Raw genomic sequence first — 25,823 nt, 5'->3', positions numbered from 1 at the left:
GCTCTGTAAAATAACTAACTCACCGCGTTTTACAATACCGCTACTAATTCAGCAGACTTGAAGCTCACTTGAACGATTAACACTACTTCCCGCCAAGCACATAGGCCGATACGCGGGGTTCTTCAATTTCTCGCTAACTACCTCCGCGCTCGTGAAGTAAGAATATCACACACCGAACTTGTTTCCTTTCTCATAATACTTCCGCTGATAATTTGAATCCTTGCGCGTTCTACTAAAATTTACATATTCTGGCATTAGCAGTTCCAGGGGAAAGTAAGGCTTGACAGGAAAGATAGTTTAAACTTAAAATAAATGTTAGTTAAAATAAATATAAACCCTACAGCATGATAAAAAATTGTAAAAGGTAACGTAAATTTCTAAGTAAAGTATATATTTATGTTACGTAAAAGCATTCCGCATAATTAAGTAAATTTTCACCAAAAATATTTAAAGTAAAAAATTGGGAATAATAATGTATATGCGACAAATTTTACCCAAAAATATACGTAAATCCTTGCTATGTAAGTGTATTAGATGTCACAATTACAAATAAAGCGCGATCATTCGCGTGTTACACCTAAATTTTACATATCGTTTATTAATATAATAACGTACAAACTATAAGCAAATATCTACTATTTTTTCCGGATACTTTGTGTCTTATATTTACGTTCAAGTTTAATGTTTTCTATATGAAGAGTCATTTGAAAATTTCACGTATATTTCGCAAGTAGTTTAGGAATGCATATTGTCCAGGAAATGATAGAAAACTAAAGTTACTCTTTTGCTTTACATATCTTTTATTTTACATGTATAACTGTATTATAAAGTTAACTTGTTTCCATTCTAATTTTATTGTATTTAATCCATTTTGAATATTAGCCTTCTTGTCTCTAATTTAAAATTTCGAGTACTAGCTAGAACATTTGTTCTTAACTCCAAGACACGTTTAAGAAGTTTTTTCTTTGCCTCAATTTAATTACTCTCTTATGACAAATTAATTGTAGTCGTATGTCGTTATGCAGGTCATTAATGCTCTAATGGTGGAACGTTTTGAGAATAATTTTTCGCCCATTGATAATTTTTATGGCAAAGTATTTCGTTATTTTCCATGATATTACTTGACAGAAGTGAGCAATTCGGCATTTTTCAAATTTAGTGCTAATTTGATTTCTTTGCTTCACAAAATGCGAAACTGAAAAATATTGCTAAAATCTGAAATATGAATAAAAATTCTTTTGTCTATACATGCATAAAAATTAACATCGGCTTCACTGTTTTTAAAGGAAATTCATTAGAAAAAGAGTCTTCACCAAATTTATTATTCTATATAGATTGCTATCACAATCATAGACGGCGTTTTGTTGAATTGGATCAAAAGTTTAAAAGTCCAAAATTGATCACTTATATCAGGCAAAATCACTAAAATGCTGCTACTTTTTAGAACAATGAAATTAAAAAAAGCATCTTTATGTTAAAAAGAATGTTAATGCATCTTTATTGTGCATTGATACTTTTATAAAATTTATTTTTGAAAGATTCAGATTCGAAACCTATTATTACTTTTCGAAGTATTCTTTGAATGAAACTGCAAATGCACCAGACCAGTACCACACTAAGTATTAGGCAAGCAATTAGCCTAAATTTTGGGTAGATTTTGAGGGCTATAAGACATAAATACCTCTTTTTTCAGGAAAACCATTTGATCCTGAAAAATGGAGACTTGTGCCTGATCTTCCTTGATATCGACGAGGCTGTATTCAAATCTGGGCAGGATTAAGATTAATTTTTCTGCAATTAAAATTATTTTGAATATTTTATATAATAAATATACATAGAACTAAATGATAAATGCATCACATAGAGGGATACATGAATTTTTATGAGTAACAATAACTCCAGCCAGTCACTATTAGAGGAGTGGAATATCGTTTAGTTCACACATCAGCTTGCTGTGAAAGATCACTTTCCAATTTCCTGATTTTACAAATTATCAATCTTATTCCCTCCTCAGCAGATGGTCATTATCTGAGTGTTTGTGATCAATTTTCCTTTCTTCAGATCTACTCCTGATGACTTAAAATGTAGGATTTTGTGTTTATTAGAAAATTATTTTAACATTTTTACTAATACTTTTCTCAGCTCCCACCAAGATGCTAATACCTACTAAGTACACATAGTTTAAGGCAGAGCTTTCGGAATTTTGTTTTAAATGTTCAGTCTCATAGCCTTTTCTCTGGACTATAAATATGCAACCTGATTTGCATCAAAAAATGTGTTTTCGTTAAATTTTCAGGTGTTCAGTTTCTTTTCCACTACAAATCAGAGTTCATCTATCCTGTTGTGTTTGTTCTTAGAAATAACTCTTTTCATCAGACCAGTGGCACAATAGCCTATTGGTGAAACGTCAGAAGACTTCGCAGGAATATGTTGAAAATTATGTACGCAATACCTGTATCAGTCTTTATTTTTGAAGGAATGCAATGGTAATTTAGAAATTTCGTTTCGTTTACTCATTCACTGGGACAAAGAAACGGAAAATTTTCTGTAAATAGCGAACGTAAAACTTTCTCTTGATTCTACCTTGAGTTGATTTTAAGATATTTTTCGACTCTACGTATTTTTAATTTTCCATTGTAAGAGAATCCTGCGACAGTTCTTAAACCCTTACTGAAACTTTCTTTGCACTGACGGAACCAGGTTTGCACATTTTTCTCTTAATTAGTAGTAATAAATAGTTTTTTTTTCTTTTCATTCATTTAGGTAAACTCATGCTCATTAGGTAAACTCATGCTGCGTTGATATTCTTGCCTCGGCAAAAGCTGAACTACAGTTCTTAAATTTTCAGGTTGTAAACCTTGGTTTATTTCTTTTATTCATTTATTTATTTATTTTTGCTGCAGATACATTTAAAGACATTGGAATTGATTTCTGCGTCGGCAGGTTTCCTTTTGTCCCCATCAATTTAACTTTAAAAATATTCGAAAGAGTATGTGCATTTTTTCGTTATTATTTTGGAGTCTTCCTTCCATGCAGAAAAAAATTATTGACGATTTTACCTACCCGATTAGTAATTTTGCTTATTTTTCACTCATAAATTTTAGTACGATTCAATTCACAACAGTTTTGAATTATGGAATAGGAATATTCCTGGTCGGAATAGGCGAAACATATCCTTCCGTTCACAGCTTGTTCACATGCGACCTTTTGAAAACATAAATTTAAAAGTAGCAGGAAATATATCTGATTTCAAGTAATAAATTCTTGCCAGAAATTTTTATTTCAATATAATCATTTTGTTTTAAATTCTTTATGGAAATCTTTCTAAAAAGTTGTAAACATCCTCTGTGTTGTTGCCGCTTTAGGCCTCTATATTTTCTTTTCGCCAATACTTTTGGCACAGATGAAGAGGGAGATCTACATACGATAAAGCTTACCACAAAAGTTTTGCATATCATTAAAGATACACGAAGTTATATAAATATAATTAATGTATAATTATATTCAGATATTTTGCATTAACTGAATCCGCTAATGCTTCTGACGTATGCTACGAGGAAAAAAAGACATTTAATATTTAAAAATGTCTAAATTGCTTTCTTAACTATCTTTAATGTGGCATTCCTTATATTTTATTTCAAACTGACGTTACCTTTGAAAATGAGCTTAGATACACAACATGCATTCCTTAAGGCAACCAGTGGTCGAAGTGGTAAGACTGCTGAAACACTGCTTGTTCAGCCCAAAATCAAATCCTGGTTGAAGGGCTGTTTATATTTACGTGTTTTCTTCTCAGAGTGTAACAAGAATGCGAATTAGTTTTCTTACAGAAAATCTTATTAGAAGGCAATTCTATCTTAAGTGGATGCTCCTAATGTGCCTTACCATAATCTAATAAATACTGTTGCATGTTTACAGGTTCGCAATAAATTGAATGCACGCAAGTCCGTTGATAGGTTGATAAAATGTATTTTATCAAAAGAAACACTTAAGATTTCCTGAACTTTCCACAAAAATAGTGCTACAACTCTTCACAATATCACAAAGTACATTCAATACGTTTCAATCTAATATGAACGTTAAACACAACTCACTCAATACAAAACGCGATTAAAGAAAAAGCTACATCAGTACTCCGAACTGACGCTGAGCTAACAGCTAAAACTAACTGGGAGCAGATGCTTTCTCCGGCCTTATGTAGTTTTCAAATCGGCCGCCGAGATATTTCAAGTACTTTCTCCTTTTCAAAATTACTGAAAGAAATGTTGAATTAAGGTTACAGCTAATGTATTTATCAATTAGCTTTGTTCAATTGCGGTACATATTAAGGTGATGCAGGGATCGGACCAAAACGACGACAAATAGTCGCCAAGTTTGGCAACTTTTTTCGATTTCTCACCAAATTTAATTACAAAAATTAGTCAATAAAACGTTGCCAACTTGGCGATATTTTGCCAAATTATCCGATACCCATTTTATCAATGTTAAATGAACTTGATGCTGTATTTTTACTTTTACGGCATAGCTTGGCTCTTTAAATTATTTTCGCGTTATATTACAGAGAAAAATACAATACATTTCACACGAACATCATCTATCAATGTACAAAGTTGTAACAGTATATAGTCTATTTCTTTAATTCTGTGCAAAATAGTGTGCCTTGAGTCATCTGCATTAGAGCTGTCCACTGGTGGCTAATTATTTAAAATTACTAAAAGGGATATCTTTTTATGGTTCTTCCTTTCTCCTTGCTATTCTGAAAGCAACTTTTCCACAAGCGGTGTCTCGGCCAAAGGTACTGGCATGTTTATGAAAGATGCTTTTATGTTAAAATTTGATCTTCTTGTTATTTGCATTTAGTTTGTGCTGGAAATGCTGCTATCTCGGCGAACAGTTAACTACTAACATTATCATATCTCAAACCACAAACGTCATATGAAGCAGTCTTATCAAGTCATTTGGGCTTCACATGTGATGACGCTAAGGAAATGACGCTCCACGAGTAGTACAGATTATTGTCCGTCATCTTGCCATTCTATTCGCATTACTTCCGTTTCTATGGAAGCTGACATTGCAGAGCAGTACGTTGTATGTACTGTAAAAGTTAGATTTACGTACCTGAAACACTACGTTACGTTAGAAACAGCTGTTCAAATAGTGGAAAAATTTTCGAAAGTTTGAAAATGGCAGTTTAAACGACCAAAAAATTTCGAACTCGTCAGAGTAGTTTCCAAACCTAAATTTGTTAAGAAGCAGCTATGCAAATACGATACACTAATTTATTTCAAAGCCCGTCATTCTCACTCTTGCCGGACCTGGCAAGAGTACGTCCCTGAATTTGAGATAATCTCAAAAGGAAACTGCTTTTTCATTATATATAGTGAAGTAACTTCCCATTGAAATATGTTTGAAATGACCTTCATCGATAAATATGCACTCGAAAAGAACGGTTTCAGTCTAATAAACCTCTCTCTGGGAATGAAAGAACTGATGAAACGACAATAACTTAAGGATGAAGAGAATTATCCATTTCAAGCGAGCATCGAAAACTTTGCTATTCGTTTCCTGCCGCTCTATCCGAAATGCAAAAGAGACTGAAGAGGCTGAAATCATTAAAAAAATAGTCAGTAATTGCGAGATCAGTTATTAGATGAGATGGCAGGGAAATGATTCAATGTACTGTAGTATATACACGATTTCAGTATAATGCTTTTAACAAACATTTAAAACAGCAAAAGAATTTATTCTACACTTTGTTCTAATAAATCCTGTGCAATTTAAACTCACATGAAATACAAATTAATTCTTGTGTTGATTTTTCAATATGTACGCAAGGTTATGCGGAAATTTCAGTTGGGCACCAGTGTGTTGTGTAGTACATTTCTAATTAAGTATTACTTATATAAATTATTCTAAATTTCGACTACACAACGATTAAATTATTTAACGAAGGTATTGTTATTTTTAAGGGTTTCAAAGTGCGCCCTTTTAGTAAATGAACTAGCCATTTAATATAATTTTTGAATGTTTTCTGGATGAATTGAAAAGATTTTAGGAGCCAGGAATTTTTTTAAGCTCTTGATTTTTCTATTATTTTGGGGAAATTGATTGAAGTATGAATATTTCTTCTCTTGTGTTTATGAGGATTTTGAATAAAAGAAATTAAACTTAGTTGCTCTTGAGTTAATTAGGGAATTGATAAATATGTAGTTTATGTGAATTGAAGAATTATTGTTTAGTTGGAGAGATGGGATTCTATTTTATCCGAGCACCAGGCAAGTCTTGTTCTTCCTTATTTCTCAGGGTAAGCTCATCAAGTGTGATTTTGCATTGATTTAGTAAATAGTTTATTGAATGAATAGTTTATTGATTTAATGTAAAGAGAGTCAGAACAATCACACAGTTCCTCCTCTACACAGCTTAGGATTCAGACTTTTCAGGTATTAATTTGAATTCAGTACATATATATTTTTAGAATACTATTTTGTGTCAGGCACCAACGGAGTAAATTACTAACGAGTAAATACCAATGAATTTTAGGTACCACCACCTTTTTCCTAAATATAACAGGTAGTAAAAATGTAACAAGTTTGGGCACCGATAAATAATTGAATTTCTTCTACATTTATGCAAAATGAATTAAATTAAGGTATTTTGAAATGATCTAGAAGCGTTTTACTCAAAAAAAAATTGTTTTAAGTTTGCAATGATGTATAGTTTTCGTAACACTGCACGAAGTATGGAATAAGTTTAATTTAAGTTTATCTTATCTATAAACAAGAAAATTTCTGAAAAGTAATAACAGTATAAATTAATAAATATGCGAGTTTATGTGCATCTTTACCATTTATTAAATCATTCTTTAGTTCACTCATTCTTTCTAAACATATATGATTTGAATATTTGTAAAATTACGTTGACAGTTTTTTTTCTTAGCAGTGAAAAAATGTTTTTACAGTAAATTATAAGAAATGCGTGGCCGATATTAAGCTAGAAAAAAATTCGATCTTGCTTTGTAATTGATGTCTTTAGTCAAATACTTAATGATTGACATAAAATTTTTAATGGGATTTGAATAGTTTTCTATAATCAAAGAAATTGTGAAGCAGATATTTATAAATTTTGAAATATTAAACGTACACTTTTTTCTTTCCATGAAGTTTTATAAATGTTTGAACAATAATATTGGAATTATATCATATTCTGTTTTATGCTATTTAAATTTATATACAACTTATGGAAAAAAGGACGACAAAACACAGTGAATGTTATAGGAATGTCGCGTGTCTTCCCTTGGACTTTCTCAACCTTTTCGGCACCCCTGCTGGAAATTATCAGATACCTCCTTCAGAACAGGGGACATTCAAGACGGGAGGCAAAAGAGAATCTCCCTTTCTCCAGTTCCTAACTTGTTTGCACTAAATTAAAAATACTCAACTACTGACACTTTTCTTTATGTGAGGCAATATATTAATTAGGTGAGTTAAGGACTACATTATATTAAGTATAAGACCAAATTAAACAAACAATGCCTTTAATACAGAATTTAATGCTACAGAAATTTCTCCAAGCATTACGGATATAACCCTCAAATTTCAAAGTTTCTCAGAATGTCATGAATAAATTGTATTTTCTTAATTATGTTTAAAAAAATTGTTCTTTCACTTTGTACCTTGATTCTGTTTCTTCTAATATATATCCAAACTGAAATCGGATATATTAAAAGCTCGCAGATATTTTCATGTGTTATGAATAAGAAAGCCAGTCTTCTATACGGAATTTTCAGTCTGTTACGCTGAGAGAGTTAACAAAAGCTGCTCCTAGGAGATCCACCTGTAGTAAATAAAAAATTTAATACAGTAAATGATTTGATATAAACAAATGACTGATATATATCTGATAAAATTTAATACAGTAAATGATTTGATATAAACAAATGACTGATATATATCTGATAAAATTTAATACAGTAAATGATTTGATATAAACAAATGACTGATATATATCTGATAATCTACTAGCATAATTATAGCAATATAATTTTATACAATAGGTTTTTGCTCAAAGCTAATCGAACTGTGAATACTGTGGTGTCTGAACAGGATAAACACAGAATACGACGGGCTAGATTATTGGAATATAGCATTGGCTAGCTGTTCAACGAGATGGATAATGTTGTAGAGGACGTTTTGAGGAAAATTTATGCCAATTTTACGTTACACTGGAGAATAATAACCAAGCAACCAGGCCGTTCCCTTGGAAGGGAAACAAATCCTCATTCAGGCGTAATTCAGCGGTCTTAAGCAGTCTGTTTCTAATTGCAGCCGGCTGCACTTGGCTGCAATTAGAAACAGACAGTAGCGTTTAGTAATTTTATTCATCGGCCGAACAAATCTTCATTCAGAGCGTAATTCAGCGGTCTTAAGCACTCGGCTGCTGATCGGGCAATTAGAAACAGACAGTAGCGTTTAGTAATTTTATTCATAGGCCGCTTACTCAGACAGAGGTGATCAGGAGAATAAGTTGTTAAGCAGATGTTTTATAATACCCGAGTATATTATAGCCACGAATTTCTTACAGATTCCGTACAGTAACAGAAAATTACATTAGATTTAATTAAATGATGATATGATTTATCTTTGCATTTGTCTGCATTTTTTTATTGCACATATTTGCGGATTTTTCGCTTTAGCTGTTGATCTTCCACAAAAGATATTTACTTTATTTCTTGCAGAAAAAATTTGAAAAAAAATTGAATCTATATACGTTTAGTGATCCCCCCTTGTGTTGTGTACACTGACTTAGTATTTGACTATGATAGTAGCAGCTCTGGGTATTCAATAACACGGACCTGGTACCTACGACCAGAAAAGGCAGCCCATGCGGTTTCCTAGGTCGTGGCTAAGGCCATCTGACTGATCTAGGGCGACAATCAGTAAGTAACACGATGTCTATAGTTTACCTACCCGATTGGATTTCTCCGAGTTCCCAGATGATAGACAAGCACCTGGTTGCCTGGTTCAGCTTTGGATATTAAAAAAAGAATTCTTAAAATTCTGCGTTGCGTAATTGAGGGCCCCGTAGCGTAGCAAGTCATTTTGTATTATCCCTCTTTTCGGGAATTCTCTATGGATTTTTGACAGGCCCTACCGCTAAACACTGAGGTCTTTCATGGAGTGTCGCCTTAGTTGCAATTTAGTGCAGGGAGATTAACATAATTTGATTTATTGATATGCTTTGTGAAGCAATATTGCGCCTAAAGCTTTTAAATTTTATCTCTATTTAAAAGTTTATATATTTTATCTTCTGTATAGCTTTTCTTATACTTTGTACGTCTTCAAAAACACTACCTTTTTATAATAACGACATATATGAGAAGGCGCACAGTTCAAACCCGTGTACATTAAAAATAAAATGTATGTACTTTGGTTGTATGCGTCAAATCATTTAGGAATACCAATGTTCGAAATCTGTTGCTATTTAATTAATTTAAAAGAACTACATTTCTGGCAATTTCAGTTATTTAAATTTACAGAACAAATCCCCATAACTTTGCACCCACTAGAAAAATTGATTATAGACTAACATTTATGGAATGACTTGCAGTCACATTTTAACCCAAAAATAAGCAGGCAGAAAATATTATTCTCTTGAATCAGGTGAAGAAAAATATTACATTATTTTAAAATTTTGATATCATTGCGTGTAATGCAATTCCTTCTTGAATGAGCTGATACAATATATATTCTTCTTCTTCCTCCGAAACTTAACCCAATACGTATTCTGAAAATCGCAGGAAATCAAATTCCGAAAATGCATTTTCGAGTAGTAATTTCAATCCAATATTATAATATTATATTTGCTATATGTTTCATATTCGCTGAGTTTATTGAGTAATAAAGAAACATTTCTCTATATAAAATCGGAATAGAACTAAGGATCTGAATGATTTACATTTAGGATGCTTAGAGTATTCTCCTGAAATTGGTTTTGAGGTGTAGCCTAAGTTACCATTTCTGGAAGACTTCAAAATAAAGAAATTCAATATTTTTATAGATGCATGCAATGTTGGATAATAATGGAAAGATGAATTACAGACTGATAGCGAAATAAAAAAAAATCCATGTTATTCTTTAATAAGATTTTATCTGAGTGGAAATTTCTGCAGTTATATTACAACAATGTGTAATTTAATATGAATGCGTACCCGTTTAATGGTTGAAGAAATTTAGTTCTTTTAATAACAGATTTGTTTTCTTTTGATATATTGCCTTAATTTCGTTGGCATATTTTAATATGCACGTACATATACGTTCTTACAGATACCACAATAAATATTCTAGGCCGTATATATACGGCCTTGCCGCTTAGAGGGTTAAAGTAGTGAACGTGCGGGACATATATGTCCCAGCCCCCGGGAAAAGGTTAAGGCATGATCAAGGTAACAATTTCACTACATTCAGAGTGATATAGGCTTTTTTTACGCAAAAGCTTTACAAACAACCATTATTCCAGATATTTCTCTAAGCACCTCAACAAGCAGCTAACTTCCACTGATAATTGTACATGGACAACATTAGTCTGAAACAAAAATGAGTAATGAAGGCTTATTTTGTAAACTTTTCATTTTGTACAGTAAGAAATGACGTCAGTTAGAGCTACATATATCACTTATAATCGCATTCTGAAAGGACACTATTTATTTACCTTGTGAAAGCTTTCAGAGGCTGTCAGTCTAAGAGAACAAATACGTACAGACCGTGATAGCTAGGGGAAGCCTATTAGTAATCGCGTAACGTATATGAAAATCCACAAAATCCCCATGCTGTTCAAGCGTCCCAAGGTCTAAAATAAGGAAGAATAAGATTCACTTATGACAAAGTGCACTACGGCTACCTGCCTAAATGGAAGGATGGCATAATAAACGAAATTATATGGAAAACTGCCTCATATTCCCTTTAAACATGGAAAAACTGACGAAAACACCCATTGTGTAGCCGTCGGCCGGCATTTGGTTTTAAGTCAAACTACTAGTTTTTAGCCATTTTTTCCTCTCGACCACTCCAGTGTGTGATTTACATTTTCAGAAACTGGTTCACTAATCCAAAAACCGAAAACGCATTGCTAACACTATGCTTTCCTTATAAAAGTACATAAAATTTAAATAAAGGGATATAAAAAACAATTACACTAAATAAAAATACAAAAATTCGTTTTAAAATCGTTTACTTATACACCTCTACAATTCTCATTGAATAATCTAAATGTTCAGCTGTAGGAGTAATTGTCTGGTTCGTTATTAGCTGTCAAATCTTTTTAAAGTATTTATAGAATAAAGCAACAGGCTGACAGAAAACGTCATAGCCATTTATTAAAAGATGACGTCTACATATATAAGGTGCCATCAAAACTAATCTATGTTGTTTCCGTTATTTCTTTAGTTTGGTTTCTCTTCTTCCAACTCAGCTTTTAGACAAGATGCATATTTAACCCCTTAACTGCCGCGGGCGTATATATACGCCTTGCTCAGCCGATGCGTTAACTGCCCCGGGCGTATATATACGCCTTGCTCAGCCGATGCGTTAACTGCCCCGGGCGTATATATACCGTCCTTCCAAAATACTATCATTTGCTTTTCGCTGACTCGTAAAATTATCCGCAAAGCTTTGGAATGCAACACCACAATGACCTTGAGAAAGTATGCGAAGGACGATACTATTTCAATATTGAACGATACTGTATTAGAAGTGTGGGGAGAAACTGGAGAGAGGGATGTGTCTAAAGCGCTGAAAGTAATGACTGCGCGGTATTGGCCGATGTTGTTTAAAGTAAAACGTATTTTTTTTATTATTCTGCGTCCTCCGTTTTCGTTTACTTTTTGTAGTAGGTTCAGGAATAAAGGAATATATAACGGATGTTTCAAAACCATTTATCTTTTTTGAATTATTTTTTTCTGAACTGCTCGTGCTTCATATTGTTACTGAAACTAACCGTTTTGTAGACGAGTATATGAACCAACATCTTGTTAAGGAAAAATCAAGAACAAAATCGTGGCACTCAACCAGTTCAGAAGAAATATTTTTTTTTAGGCATACTGATTTCACAAGCTATAACACTGAAACTTGATATTACACTTAACTGGTCTAAAAATAAGTTGATCGAAACTCCATTTTAGGGATCTTTTTTATTATAAAAACATCATTTTTATTATACTGGCCAAACTGACTTTCACGCGCTTTCTTTGAGTTCCTTCTACTTTGAAATTTTACTGCAAGCTGAAATAGAACTTCTAATGTTCGCTTATTACGCATTTCGAGGAAGTCTTGGGCTGACGGTAGTAGACGGGGTAGGATTGCTTCAATAAGTTCATTATCGGGACTTTTCCCGTATAATAAATTAAAAATATGAACTTTTCTTAAAATGAACTCCGTCAAATCTTCGAAACTACCTTGGTATTTACTATACAATTATGATTCTAGCTTCGCACGGTCTTTAACGACTGGAAATGTTTTTAGTAATGCAGACTTGAAATTTTCCCAGTTATATGATTGAGATCTTGAGTCCTCGAACAAGAACTTTCCTATACTCTTATACCAGCTGAGGGCTTGACCTTTTAGGGCTGCATTAGCGATGGTCACTTTTTGTAGCTGATTCACAGGATGTAAGGTGAAAATGTAGGTCCAATTGCTCCAAAAATGTCAGGACTGAGCCCTTGCCGTCAAATGCTGCTAGATGCACGCAACGTTTCCACGAGGAATGCAAACCTTTCTACTGGATTCGTGGATGTCTAAGGGACCTGAAAGGCAGGAGGGATCAATGTAAATTTCTCGGATTTTAACGACATGGTCCGTTGAAAAACATTTCGGGCGCCAAATGCAAGGCTTTCACTGTGTAAATATCAGTTACTGTAGAAAGTGACGAGTCTTAAGAACTGGATACCGAATAATCGCATAAATTCGTGTGACAAGAAACAGCAAGATAGAAGGGTAACTAACCCTTTATTATTCCAATAAGATTTAACAAAATTCCACCTTGGAGTGTACAAATAAAGCCAACACTTGGAACTTAAGAAACTAAGAATTAAACTAAAACTAAGATTAACTAAAGAAATATAGCCGAAGCTATCAAGATTCAAATCGAGTTGGCCCCTTAACTTATTTGACTACGAAGCTTAGCAACGGCCTGAGTACGATCAAGCGTAATAACAGCTTTGAGAGAGAGTTAGAGAGAGTGGCCAAAAAGGCAGATGCGCGTAAATCAGAAACTCTGATTCTCTCTGACTCTGTAAGTAACTTCGTGGTTTAAATACCGCTCCTCCTCATTAAATATTCAGCAAGATTCCAAAACTACGTTCTGGCCGGAAGAGTAAGTTGAAGTTAAGAATTTGATAGGAAAGGAACTTAAAACTTAACTTTTATTAAAATTAATATAATCCTTACAGGTTTATATACCTATTTGTAGAAATAAAAATATCCATGAAAAAGCTATCTTCTCCAGGTTTTTGTTTGTATTTTTATAAGTATTCTGTAAACAGGACAGCGGTCCAATCCGCAATTTTGAAAAATTAAAATGACACACAACTTCCGTAATAAGATTTTTTTTGAGTAAAAGAAATTTCATCTTCATGATGTTTCCTTGGCAATAGAAGCAGGCGTTACTTTTGTATTATATCAAAATTTTAAATAGGAATTAGCCTCGAATTTTTTTCCTTGAATCTTAGTGATTCCTTTGTGGGCATCCAAACATGTGAAACCAGATGAAGCATTTCTATAGAACTCCCGAGCCGTGACTCCGAGCGTATTGGACGCACTTTAGTTTTCTGTTCATTTTTCTACGAACTGACCCAGTCTCGTAGGCTGTCAGTGAGATTCAGTTTTCTGTGTATCCCTGTACATTGTGAATGTGATTCCTTCTGGTTTCATAGACAATTATGTTCTTTTATAGGGCAGTCACTAGTGACAATTAGATAAGTGAAATTTCGGACTCCGAAAAATCGGCCATCTCACTACCAGCTACTTCGAAGCAAGAGGATTTCTGAAAAATTCCCGACTCCGGAAAAAAGGCAAAGGAAAGTATAAGAAGACAAGGTCAGAAAATGAGGCGAATGATATGGAAAAATTTCGTGACACGGAATTTCGGGAATCGGAAATACGCAGAGTCTTAGAGAAAAGTGGAAATGATTATGCGAGGAGATAGCTAGAGCTCACTAAAAGATTAGACGTCGCAAAGGCTCCAGAATAAAAGAAATAACTTATTATATAATTTTCTGAGGAATCCGAAAAACAACTCTGAAAGAAGCCACGCGCAGGTCAAAATCCCAGTAATCCCGACACTGAAAGATAATGGACCATCCTTAAGAAAACTGCTAAAATCCAAGAAAATAGCGAACTGATGGAAATGACCCCCGGAAAATCGTTTTCAGATACTTCAAAAAATTACCAACCAGAACTTTGAAGGAGCCAACGCAGAAACCCCGCTCCCACCCATCGTTTTCCCACACGAATAACGTGATTGGATGATGCTAGATGGAATGTTCAAGGAAAAATTTTCTGAGTCTTAGCAATGCCAGCTGAGAACAAAACCTATTTTTGTCTTTAAAAAAAACCTGAACGACTACAGTAAATTGAATCAACTCCTACTCACTAAGAAAATTCCTTCCCACTCATATCTCTATGATTGTGAAAAGCCGTTACGAGGTATACTAAAGAAACTGCCCGCTACTGTCAAGGAAGAAGCCATCTACCAGGACCTTGAACGTATGAAGCATTCTATCACTAAAGTGAAGCAATTCACCAGAAACCAAAAAGGACAAGTTACTAAACTGCCAATATTTCTGCTGCAACTGATAAAAAATAACGAAGGAAACTTTATACACCAGCTAAACAATATGTTTAGTTTCAACAATATGTTTAGTTTTCAAAAATTCAGCCTGAAAAGAAGACCAGTACAGTCCATCCACTGTCAGCAATTTGGCCATTCCCAGTTATGCTGCAACAACCCAGTCAGATGTGTTAAATGCGGAAATGAACACCGAAGTAATCAGTGCACTATGAAGCCTGAAGACAAACCGAAATGTATGTTTTGTGGACAAAACCATGCAAGTAGCTACAGAGCGTGTAGTGAATACAAGAACAAATTCGGGAAGAAAAATGCTCAGCTCCAGTCTAAAACACCTAAACTTACTGAAGAAAATTTTTCTAGCGCAAAAGCAGTCTATCATCCAATTCAGGAAAACGAACCCCAAGTACTATATAGCCTAAGAATTAAAGGAAAGATCACCCTACACCCGACAGAAATTAACGACGCAGTAACCTGGCTTAGAGACGAAAAAATAAACGCATTCTTGACATCCATCATTCCCTTCATCGGATAGATTAAATCAGCAAAAACTCTACAGAAACATTCCAAACAGGCTTCCAAGATGCGATGTTACTCATTCAATTTGCTGAATCCGAAAATTAAGTGAAGTTTTGTACGCAGTCAAAGAATGACCTATAGCGATGCAGTTTGCAACTTACAGTAAAACGTCCCTTTCTCCCCTTCAAATAATTCATTCCTTCTCTTTTCTCTTTTAGATCAGCTACAGTCAACTAACAGCTTACTTCGGAGTAGCTTCGTTGGTTTATGTGAAGACTCATTTTGCATCGAAAATATTTTTATTTTTCCTCCACAGCCCATTACGTTATGGGAGGACAGTCATGCTCCTTCTTCATGCATTACACACAGGATAGGCCTTCGGCCCAGGCGCCTGTTTTCATGTGCTTCGCACCTGAGTTTTGATCTCGGCAGCGAACCGTATTGATAAAAAATCCCGAGGGGAGCCAGAGAATGTGCGAATTAAGAATATGCGAGTAAGTAAAACCAAAAACTAGTGGCAAATTATGCAATATTGGACTTTGTATTGACTGTATTCCCAAATTTCAATTGCTAATTGCTTCTTGAGTAATTTTTGCAATTTTTTAAAAATTTAGTAATGTATTGGACCCTTATCCCATTAATAGGACAGCTGTAACTGAATAAAATCGGATCAACGTCTGAAAAGCTTTGTTTTATTTGTCTACCTCATATTATTGATGTATCTAATGTGTTAAAAGTTTCGGCTGGAAAAATTTGAGAATGGTCCAATAATGGTTTTAATGGGAATGCAGTATTACCTATATTAAATTTTATCATAGCTGCGCTTTTATATTGAAGAAGGATGAGCCTGAATTTTTGTATGTCAATGAAATACGCATTTCAGATTTTAACTTTATGTATAAAAACATGTTCTTTTAGTATTTTAATTTTGAAAATTTAGCAAAATATTCAGAATCCAACATATTCCTTGAAATAATTTGATAACTAAATCTTGCAAGAAACGTGGATTAAAATATTCATTCTTAAATTAGAAATAAATTTTGACTTACAGAAACAGTATAGGTAAAAAAGCAACGCTAATTCATTTGGAAATAAATAATGCATGTTTACAGACATGATGTGTTTTGCCCTACCTCAAATGAAGAAGATTATAAAGTCCTCCAGGAAGACATCTCTTCCCTTGGGCAGACTGTTCTCGAGTGATTTGCCATACTCAAATAAACTAAAAAGACGATATATTTTTGAGCTAGTGCATTTTGAAATAAAAACAGCCAGAAACGAGCCGCCATATAACGTATTTTCTGGCGTATAAGACGCGGCCTATAAGTCTCACCCCCTATTTTATACATAGTTTTGAAGGATAAGACTTTATTACTGATCATTATAATGAATTTACAGTATTTTAAATATAAAGTAATATTTTTCTTTAAATAACCAATCTATCTGGGAAAGAGCACCTTTTAATCACCTTCGTCAAAGACCAAACACTCGTCTCGAGACCTAAATGAAGAGACACTTGAAACCTCAGCATCTGACTCCTCATAGAAGAAATTGTCCTCTGAACCATCATGTGCATTACTAATTCCGCACTTCTTAAATTATTTAATTGCTGTCTCTGTTTTCACAGCATCTCATGGCACTTTGACGCATTCACAAACGACGTATCGACCAATAAGTATCGACGTATAAGACGCAGTATCGGCGTATAAGACGCACGCCGTTTTTCAGATCAATTTTCAAAGAAAAAAAAACGTGCGTCTTATAAGCCGGCAAATACGGTAATATCTGACCATGTCTTTCAATACAGAACTACTCCCATTCAGCCTTGCAAAATTTCTGCCGGCGTTTCTAGCCCAGAAGACGAAGTCTGTGTAATCTGTAGCTATGCTGCTCAGAGTTTGCTGCTCTCAGAGGCAAAAGCGCGTCCAAACTTCTACTGTTTTTACTTTCCTCGTCGTGAAACTCAAGTGAGGATTTTCGAAAGTCAATCCCTAAATGGAACTCTTTCAAAATCTGGTACGAATGGGTTAATGTTCCTGCTGAGACCTAGAATGAGCATAAAAAATATTAAATGCATTTGTCTTCTTAAGATAAGTAAATATTTTGTCAATGTTAATGAGCATACACTAAAAATTTTAAGGAAAATTTCGTTTGTCTAATAAAATTCACTATACAGGTTAACATAAATTTTTACTATAAAATTCATTCATAAATATATTTCAATCTGTATAAACTACTTGTAAATTTTACAGAAATGGCAGACAGGTAGACCAGAAACATTCCCTTCCTTCTTCTTGTAATACAGCTGCTGAATGGGAATTTGAACAAGTTTTCTGGAATTTGGCAGAAACCTGCATATTAGGACCCAATGATATTTAGCATGTATATACAGAAGCATGTAAACTCGCTGAGATACGCATCATACTGTAAAGAGACAGTTAATGTTTGTCTACGGCAAACCCACATGCTTCTGCATCAGACAAACTCTTGGTACGTTCTCAGAGGTTGTATGGATATGTGCTCTGGTTTTCCTAGTGTATCTTAACCGCGTTCAAGCGAGTTGATGTATGATAATCTCCGTGGTCAATTCTTCTATTGATACTGCCTTTGCAAATATTCGTCTGCTGATTTATTTAGTCTTATGTCGAGAGCGGTTGTCATTCATAAAATGAAAATCAGCGTCAGTGGCGCCTCTAAATGTTGCTCACGGAGCTGCAAAATATCTTTTATTTAACTCGAAGCGTATATAATAACTTTTGCCCATCCAAAGTGATCCATTTGCCTGCTTCTTCTATCAGCGGAAAGGAATCACTGTTTCCTTTCTATGGAATATCTATAGGAATGACACAGGACCCGTATTCTTTCGACATCGGGTTGTGTCCAGAATTCGCCTAATTTGTTAATTCTTGTCACTAAACAGAACCTAATCCTATCCAAACTGAGCCTAAAGCTGATGGCCCCTGCACATTGCTGGATGCGTTCTTGTGTGTGGGGTGTGTAGGACGTAAGCATTGTGTCATCTGGCTAACTGATCTGTCCCATGAAGCCTTCGAAAAACATTAATAATTGAAAATATATATGTAGTTCTAAATAAGATCTCAGGAAACAACTGTGTCTGCAGCAATCGTCTGTATAAAAGCGTCAAATGCCAAAATTAATTGCGCATCTTAACTCTTGAAAGCCGTTGGCCAGGCCATTTGAATATGTGCTCAGCTTCCTAAAACTCTTAAATTGATTTCATGAAACTTATCGGTTTCCTTCCGATCTGCCATTTACTTTCTTCTTCCTTCCCTCATCTAATGAATTTTCGCTATTCATTCTGTCTCACAATGTATTTAACAATACATTTTATCATCAGCAAACGAAGTAAAAGTGTAAAACAAAAGACTGCAGTTTTTTATATCTTATTTTTTCGTAGTGTCATTTACATATAAGTGTACGACCATGTACTCGAATACTATTGCTAATGAAATATTATTCAACCATATATTTTGTAGTTTGGGTGCAGTATTGTTGGAGAAATGTGGAAAAAGATGTGCTTATTCGCTTCAAACACGAGCGTAGATGCAACTAAAAACGGATTATTTATTCATCATTAACAAAGAACTGTGGTTCAATGCGGATTTTAACTCATAGTTGTGGCCAAATGTATAAGATAAATGGAAATTGGTATTTGGAGCTGAATTCTAATTCGGGACGAAAGGCTGGTTGTATTAACGTTTCATGATTTCTATGTTAAATGTGAATATAAGGTTGTTTTTACAGAAAAGATTCTAAGGTGTCATTTCTCCTCTTAGGCAAATTCTTAATTTTGGTTTTAGGGTAATTTTTCAATGCATGAAAAACCTTCGCTGTGATTTAGTTGATAAATATTGTGTGAATGGTATATCACCATTCGATTGAAGGTAGATTTTTGGAGCACGAACGATAGAGCATTTTTGCCTTCCACGGATGAGCCTTGTTATATTTGTCACAAAGAACATTAGAAAATGTTAAATAATTAGTTCTTAACAAGCATCCACGATTTTTAGAAAAGGAGCTATTCTCATTTAATAAAAATAGTGACCGCTCGCTTCTGAGACCCAAAGAAGTCATCCAAAGAAGAACACCTAATTTAATAATTAGTGTCACTCCTGGCATGAACACTCAGGGCAACATTATACAACCGACCTTGCGTTCTGTAGGGGGATATATAATCATCCACAAAACTGATATCTTTTTGTTCCTATAAAACATTTTATTTTTTAATTAATTATAGATGTTTAGCAGAGGTAAAAGTCAAATCACGATTTCAAACTTAAAGAGCGTTAACGTTTCACATCAAAAAACACCAATCGCGTGTCCAGAAAGATTAAATAAAGAAACTTTTGATAGCTAATCATAGTTGGACATTTAATCACAATTTTGAATTTGTGTCTGCAAGAATTATTCAATAACATTATTCTGTTGATGAGGTTTTCCTTAAAGCTTTTCACATACGCAATGATTTATATTGTTTAGTTAATGACTTAAATTCAAATCTACTCCTTCCTAAAGAAGCTCTTAAATTTCTATTAACTTAATTTTTTATGTTTCCTTCAAATTTCTTGGGATAGGGCTGCCTTTGTTTTTGGTATAAATAAGGCAGTGGCTCCTTTCTGCTTTGACGAATTTCTTTGCCACTGATGATGAGGGAACTTTACCTGTTCTTCTTTCAAATTAATTGTGATTCTATCTGTTGAAACCATTTTATAACTATATCACTTTCAATATTACCTGATAGTACACTATTTAAACTAAATCATTTTACAGATACAATATAAAATATTATTAGAGAATCTTCTCAATATTGTTTAAGAATTAATTAAATAAATCTGAAATAATCCTATCATTAGTACATAATATTTAGACTTTTAATTTTGTCGAAAACGGGAAACATTATTTGGAAACAGTAATTCTATTTGAAAAACACAAGTCTTATACACGTTTGATACCAATATACTTTATTTTCAATAACGATTCATTTGCAGTGACAAATGCACTGCATTACTTCCGGAACTACTTTATACAAAATAACCATTTTTATAAAAACGAAGCTTAGGATTAAAGAGGTAACGCCTGTAATTTTTTTTTAAAAAGGGATAAGAATAACTTGAAAACATGAGATATGCTCATTATCAGTAGAAATGTATGTTGTGATTAGTTTTGTTTTCGTAGTGCCGTGCACGTAAATTGAGTACTGAAGACAAATGCTGTCTCAACCACGTATTGAAAAGGATTCTTCATCAGCAACTTTTCAAAAATCTTTCTCTTTCAGATGCAACTTGTTTCAGATTGTTTCTTTTTATAACACTTGAACAAGTAGAGACAAAGCAGATTCTCTAATGTTCTTTTACGAACTCACTAGGCAGATTTCTGAAAGTATTTAATGTAAATTTGCATGGTTAAATTAATCTTTTACAGTTATTAGTAGCTCTGTTTGAATCCGATATGTTTTAATCTTAAAATTTCATGAAATTCCCAATTTTACTTAATAGTTTTAGCTGGCTACATTCATAAAAACTATTTTTTAGTTTTGACCGATTTCTGGTTCACCTGGAGAGTTATTCTTTCTCTGCTATTTTAGCTTGTTATCGGTGTAACTATACGAAGGCATACATTACTTTTGTGCTATTTTGTACTATAATGGCAAAAACTCAATCTGAAGCTCTGAATACTTGGTCTGAATTTCTCCCGAGAATATAGTGAATTTCACACGATATTTTCATTCTAAGACACTTCATATCCTTACAGCACATACAAAGTCATCATCTACTTGGGAAGTCAACAGCATAAGCCTGACTGACGACGCTGGAGCCGTTTTTCCCGCGCTTTCCACAACTTGTTGAGTAGACCTATTTTTCACTAGCAGCGACATCTGACGGCCCACACACTGCAGCCGACTTTCGGAGCGTAGAATAGGCGTCCAAGATTCGTCTGAAAAGTTGATGTAGAGACTCCTGTGCTCATTATGCTGGTTGGTTCATCATTATAAACACGTTTGCATAGTCAAGAGAAGTCGCATCAATAGCCATCATACTACCAGTCCAGGATGCTACAAATTCATGAGATTTCGACTAACATGAGCGAAAAACATGTCCGTAGTCCCGACAGGCTGCTATACTATGGTGATCAAATTCCGACACGTGCTAGTTAGGAATTTCTCCTTTTTACACGAGCTATAACACGATATTTACACAAACAATCGACATTAAAATGCGATTTCGGATATGAGAGACCAGCCATTCTGACTTCCTATTTATACACAATATAGATGGCGTTACTCAAACCTGCTTTCTGGCCATACGCTGTAATGCTAATCATTTGCATATATTATCTTGTAGGGTCTTTCATGCACATTTGACGTTTACTGCACACCATATTCATGGCGTAGCAATTCTGGTGGCTGGCAGTGTAAATAATAACCAAATTTTATAGTTGTCTCTTCTTACGCAAACTTATAAGTTTCTTTCATTAATAGCATATTGATGAAATTTGAAATTGCTTATCCTTTCCCGAATAGCAGAACGCTTTGCCTAAAAACTATGTGAAAGTCTATATAGCATTTGATATTGTTCGCGCAGTTATAACACTTGCTCAGACACATGGATTACAATAGCAGGTTTTAGCTTCTTTACATGTGTCATCCATGTGCTTCCTATGCTGGGTTCTATCCATGGATTTTATATTACCAGTATGTGACTTATATGCTAGCTCTAAACAAACAAACATTCCTTGAGGAGTAATATAAAAATAAAATGAAAGCTTTAATATTTCATATATTATGCCCAAAGGGAATTTTTTTGAGCGTTTTGTGTGTTACCTTTATTTATTAAATGTCATGTTCTTCGCAAAACCATAAAATTCAATTCAACAGCTATATTACAAATTAATTTTAAAAGAGCATATCTTTAGAATCATCGGTGTATACTCTTGCAAGCTGAAGATAGAGATGTATTTTTCTTCGTGTAGTGTTGGCATTGCTCGCTTTGAAATCTTTGAGTTTGTTAAGCAAATTATCGTTAAAGTATAAAAAAAAAATAAATGCATAATCAAACAAATTCGGAATTTAATATTCGGGCTTCCAGGTGCCCATATTAGGGTGGAGACTACGTTATTCAAGATTTGATGGTTCTTTTTTTTTTTTTTTTTTTTTCATTGGGAGAATCATACCTACATTCATGCAGATTCTTCATTATTTAATTTCCTTAAATATAATGCAAGGCTGTAATATTTGGTTGCAACAATTTGAAAAGTGAAGCGCCGTTTGTGGTGAAACGGCCCAAAATGTCAAAACGAAATTAATAGCCCTTTTGGGCTAACTCCCTTTGGCCTAAAAAAAGTAACAAGGGAAAACTGTTAAGAAGTATTGGGTTGATTTGGTTATTTGAATATGGCAAAATAAACGAGGGAACGAGGGATCTACCTATGATCAGGAATGCCTTCGTGAAGAACATTTTTAAGAAACCGTAGATCGTGTATATGTTACATATGGAGAAAAACCTACCATGCGGCAAACCCTTTATCTCCGATGGAAACCATATCGAAACACCATTATCAGTTGTATTAACCACTCGGTTGCTGGTGGGGCAGAATAGAAAGGAAAATTGCAGTATGAAAATTTCTGATCATAGTCTACCTCTGTGAAAAAATGATTTTGTCTTAAGAAACATTAAGAAATTTGAAATATATTAAAACAATAATAAATGTAAATAACCATAAAATTAAAAACATAATTAATGATCTGTCAATTAATATAATATAAGCGATACTTGCAACAAATCTACAAATATTCATAAAAGGGATCAGGTGGGTACATTAAGAATTGAAATATATTCTAGTGTATATCTATTACATGCATTGTTTAAAAGGCAAAATATGTATTTAAATTATAAAGAACAGTTCATTTTCTGAAATCTCTCCTTTTTTCAGCCTTAAGAAATGACTGGTTATATTTGAAACGTAATTTAAAGAACGTATGCTTTCTCGAATGACAGATTACCTGAATAATGTCTACGCAATAAAGCGCGAAGACGATAATTATAGTGCTTTTTTATTTTCCCAACTCTGGTACACTTGCAAAAGGCTACTTCAAGATTCTTTCCTTCTCATCAGTTACTTTCCGAGGTATATGATCGGTAAGAGGATATTTTTTAGCAATTTATTTAACAAAGTAAAATAAAATAAAGTAAAAAAAGAGGATATATATTTTCACCATTATTAAAATTTATTCAAGTGGTAATTAGAAGAAAAATATTTAGTTTAATGTGCGAAAAGCTCCGTCAAAAAACAGATTTTCTTTAGTTAGATTATTTCCCTCCTTTCTATTCCCTGTTTTTATTTTCACCTACACGGTAATAACATTTGATTATCTTCAAAGAGCAGAAATTTCATTTAGTTCCTTGCATCCAAAGTTGGTTAGAAGCCATAAAAACAAAGAATGTTTATCCGGGCACCTAATATATATGATAATGGAAATCTTACTTCGACATGTTTCATACACAAATACTTTCCTAATAAAGATTATAGCTTTTCCAAGGATTCTCGAGAATTTTCTGTTGGGAAATAAGTATCACTTTGCAATTTCTTTCTTCACATATATGGCAGTTTGTCGTTGTTCTTGTCATTTAACTCATACCAAGCAACGTTAGGCGAGGTGTTTATGCTCATAAATTTATTGATTAAAGAGCACTGATGCTCGCAGGAATATATCAGAAGCTTACTACAGTGTTCGTGTCGATTTTTGTCGTAACCTTAAGTGGAATACCGTGTTTTTAAAACTGCTTTCCTTACAAACAGTGAGCAAACTACTTTTCTTACCGTTGCTAAGATCTAATGTGTTGATATTAACTGTCAAGAGTTTGCACTAACTGGCAAGATGGTTCACTAGATTAAGATGCATTTGTTTTAATCTGTAATTTAATCTGGTGAAAATATGTAGTATATTTGTAGATATATCCAAAACAACAAATTCTTCAAAGGTAATCGGTAATCTGTTTTATATATTCATCAACAATCAGTTTCTATATTCAGGGAAAAAAAGTACAAAAGCAACAGTCTCGTAAATAATTTCCGATCATTAATAATTTTGTAGTTAGAAATGCTCAGCTACTTTTTCCGGTTATAAGGCAACATGTGACGAACAATTCGCTCTAGATAGATGTATACAGCAGGCTGCTCATGCGAGCGAGAAAACAAACTTTTGCCATCAATCTATTTCGACTATGATTAAAATTTACCATCCTGATACAAAATGACTGAAATTTGCCGTCTTGTTTTTCACGAACTCGAGTTCAAATCCCCGTGAAAGCATGGACATTTGTAAGTGTATAATGTCCATGCGGAATGGTAGTACTCAAAATACAGACGAGTCAAAAGGCTTCTTGCGTGGTTCGTTGGTATGAGAAGACGGGTAAGAGATTCTCGTACCGTGTCCCGGAGTACCATTTATCAAAACTGACGTGAAGATGCGCAGTTAGAGTGCTGTGGTACTAAACCTGCTAAACCAATGGTGAAATTCTGCTGTCCAGTACTCTTATACTTGTGATTAAAGTTTCCCAAGTATAAGAAATGAATCTCTGAAGGATTTTAATGACGAAAAACAGAAGGCCTAGTTAAAAATATGTTTTATTGAGAATATTTACTTTTAAATAAGAATACAGTAATAAAAGACGCAAAGTAACACACCTTCTCTAACTTTAGTTAATACACAAAGTTTGCGCAAATGTCTCGGTCGAAAGTTATTTGGCTCGTTTTATCCACGTGATTAAAAAGATACTTTTACAGTTGTTGCCCGAACCGTCAGTTTCAGTAGCCGGTAGAAATGCTGTATTTGGTTTACTTTCGAGTATGCAAGCGAAAGTAATTCTTCACACAGGTGTTAAGTACACATCCGTTTGCATCCTTTGTGTTTAACTGACATTTTGCGGAACAGTATCCACAATCCCTAGAAATGTAAATATGGGCTATATAGATTTTTGTTTTGCCTCCCAAAATGGCTCATCCTTTATACTTTTTACTGTTATTTATGAATATAGTACAACATAAAAATCGTTAATTAATTTCTGACTTCATGTAGGGGGGAAGGATAATCAGAAAATACCAGGAAATATAGAGGACACAGCTTTTAATGCCAAAGATTTATATATTTTATTCTACATTTCTAAATTTTCTATTATCGGGAACGTTTATTTACAAAAATGCTTCATTGGGGGAACAGTTATGCTGTGATTCTTCGTTTTTTTTAGAAAGAAGAATGAATTCAATTATTTCAATGAAATAATAGTGAAGTTTCTAAAATTTTGAAAAATGATGTCTTTTATATTCATCGGAGAGCCGATTTAAACATTTTTTTCCACGGAAACATGAGAATATGTCTTCTTACATAAATTTAAGGATACTACATTCTGTCTTTTGTGCAATAAATTTTGGAAGAGAAATATGTTCTT

General features: G+C 33.7%; 1 long non-coding RNA gene across 1 annotated transcript in view; it reads right to left on the bottom strand.

The window, feature by feature from the left end:
• Positions 1–7,535: 7,535 nt before the first annotated feature.
• Positions 7,536–25,823, bottom strand: part of LOC118191106 (uncharacterized) — a 33,027-nt gene continuing 14,739 nt past the window's right edge. Inside the window, exon 3 of the long non-coding RNA XR_004758521.2 lies at positions 7,536–7,833. This is a non-coding gene — a long non-coding RNA (uncharacterized LOC118191106). The remainder of the gene's footprint in view (positions 7,834–25,823) is intronic.

This window comes from Stegodyphus dumicola, chromosome 2 (genome assembly GCF_044657685.1).
Source record: "Stegodyphus dumicola isolate Sdum_Otavi_A_Nest chromosome 2, ASM4465768v1".
Classification (NCBI taxonomy): domain Eukaryota; kingdom Metazoa; phylum Arthropoda; class Arachnida; order Araneae; family Eresidae; genus Stegodyphus; species Stegodyphus dumicola.
The sequence above is the reverse complement of the archived record's forward strand: the minus strand, read 5'-3'. Positions and strand labels throughout refer to the sequence as shown.